The sequence below is a fragment of the Amphimedon queenslandica genome, unplaced genomic scaffold (genome assembly GCF_000090795.2).
Source record: "Amphimedon queenslandica unplaced genomic scaffold, v1.1 AMPQUscaffold_13504, whole genome shotgun sequence".
Classification (NCBI taxonomy): domain Eukaryota; kingdom Metazoa; phylum Porifera; class Demospongiae; order Haplosclerida; family Niphatidae; genus Amphimedon; species Amphimedon queenslandica.
This window is the reverse complement of record NW_003546260.1, coordinates 347,703-350,307: the sequence shown is the minus strand read 5'-3', so window position 1 is coordinate 350,307 and position 2,605 is coordinate 347,703. Positions and strand designations below refer to the sequence as shown.

General features: G+C 36.2%; 1 long non-coding RNA gene across 1 annotated transcript; it reads left to right on the top strand.

Annotated features, from left to right (window-relative positions):
• Nucleotides 1-6: 6 nt before the first annotated feature.
• Nucleotides 7-988, top strand: LOC109593799 (uncharacterized). The gene is made up of 2 exons (XR_002191154.1): nt 7-335; nt 389-988. It is a non-coding gene; the product is annotated as an uncharacterized LOC109593799 (long non-coding RNA).
• The last annotated feature ends 1,617 nt before the right edge of the window (nt 989-2,605 follow it).

Here is a 2,605-nt window from a genome sequence, read left to right as displayed (position 1 = left end):
TTAATAGTTATTCTATGGTTAATTAATAGTTAATAACAGTTATTGCAATTATAATTTCAATTTTTTATGAAAATCTTATAATTATGAATGCATAAATGGTAGGCTGATAACAAGGTGATGAAGAGAGACTAAATAAAGGAGGAGGTGGTAAGACTTTGGTGCCAATCACAGTGGGCCACCACAGCAACACTAGAAAGCATAATCATTTCATTATTTTGTGCTATTTCAGTGTTCTTTTCTTGTCAGTTGCAATGTCTAAAAGCCTGGACTAGCTTCACTATGTCCTTTGTGAACAAGCCTGCTAAAAAGGAACAACAGTTTACAAAGTGAACCTAGTAAGTACAGTATAGAAGTCAATAATATAGATTATCTCATATTCTTATTTTAGGTCAGTCTCTTGCTGAATCAGTTGATGATCATGAGTCTCAGTCTACTCTTGTGGTTGATACAGCTACAGTTTTTACAGCTACAGTTGATGTACAGTCAATTGTTGCTCATTCTCCATCACCCTATTCTTCTACTTCCTCTACTAATACTACTACTAGTACTATTACCACTACAGAAGTCAGTGTTGGAGCTACACCACCCACTACTTTATTACAATAACCTTCGCTACCAAAAAATTGCGCTAAAAAGGGTGCGTAAAAAGGGTGTGGCCAAAATCGCGGCGCGCTTCGCGCGCCCAACCCATTTCCTGTGCCACACCCATGCCCAACTAGTAGTCAAATCCTGCAGCCGCCTATGTATACAGGTTAGAGTTAGAATCTATGAAGTATGAGTTTGTTACAAGAGCTAAAGTGTACCAAAAATAGTTGATTTTGTTGTACCTATAACTGATTGCAACATAGCTTTACAGAGACAAAAAACTTGCTGTAGGTAGCTCTAAAAATTATATGTGCAATAGGCTAAAGATCATAAGCAAGCGTTGTCCTGGAGCAACACAAATTTCTTTCAAAATCCTTCCAGAGCAACTTCACCATTTTCATTTACTCCAATATCTATGGACAAGAGTAGATAATACTTAGAAGAGAGTGTCCTACTGTGCATATACCCCCTGCTTCATCACCGCGTAGAATTGAAGAGTCACATTCAGGATATTTTCAGTATTCTTGAGTAGTTACCGTACAGCTGGTTAATTTTGCGGAGAAAAATTTTGCAAATCCTTAAAAATAACCTGGTTTGCGGATTAAATATTTGCGGTTTTGACAGTTATTGTAGCATTATCTACTGTGGTCATGCATGAATTCCATTATTTTGCGGATTTAAATTTTGCGCTTTAAATGGAATCGCAAACTCGCAAAATTTAATTCCCCGCAAATATTTCCTGCTGTACGGTATTCGAAAATAACTAGCAATAACTATAACTACTCAATGAAAATACTGAAAATATCCTGAATGTGACTCTTCAATTCTACGCCGTGATGAAGCAGACCCTATAGCCAGTAGGACACTCTCTTCTAAGTATTATCTACTCTTGCTATGGATAATATATGGATAGTTATCTAAATAGAATAATTACGGTCCCAATTAGCATTTTTCGTTGCTACGCCCCGTTTCCAATCCCTTTCATTTACTCTAATCATAGATATTATAGACTATGTAACCTATAATACGTAGTCTATAATATCTATGCTCTAATATCTATGAAAATACGCAGAAAAAGGCGTATTTTGCGCGGAATAAGCATTACAAGTAGGAGAGTACAGAATTAAATTATTTTTATTACATGTTAACGATACAGAGGTTATGCAAATAGCAATTTTGCTATAATAATATAAATATAATTTTGTTCCCACTTTAATTCACTTCTCTTTAATCTAATGATGGAGTCTATTGTTGCTAAGAATACACCAGTGAGAGAATTTAAGAAACAAATTATTGGCCTCGCCTACGCGAGGTATAGGTAGTTGTTGTGTGTGTCTGTCATTCATTCATTCATTCTGTACAACTGAAATTTGTTTTTAATAAACAATAACTTTAGCACAGCGTGTTCTAAGCTCCTAGATCTTTCTTTTTGACGTGGAAAAGTCTTTCTTAACTGTTTTGTGTTGCTCAAATACAAGTGCTAGGTACAGAAGCTTCAAAGTAAGAAAATCGAGTAGTTGGGCCAAGTTCCGTTGTGTTGGCACTTTAGAGATAGCTGGTAACATTTTTCAGTAGATTAGAACATGGCCTTCAAAAATTATGAACAGATTTCTCTAAATCTTACTTGATGAAGAGTTATACTTACTTGAAATTGTTGAGGTCACTCGTTTGTGCAGCGCTAGAGCAACAACTTGCTGGGTTATTGGTACTAAAGTACCTATACTATCTCAAATATACAAAGGCAGCAACTTTTTTGTCAGCAAGTTTATCATATATTGCTGATTAGTAAAGAAAAATTGAAGCTTCTTTCTCACATGGTGTTCTTGCTGACACTCATTCCAGTCATGGAATGCCACACCTTTCAATCTACATGCATGGGAGGGGCTGGAGCTGCTTGCATATGTATGTGCTGCAGTGCTGCTACTTCTGCAGGTATTCAAGAGCAAGTGCAACTGTAGGAAGCTAGTGTTAAGCAGACTCTCTTCATGCTGATAATCAAACAGTTATTGAAGTGCAAGCA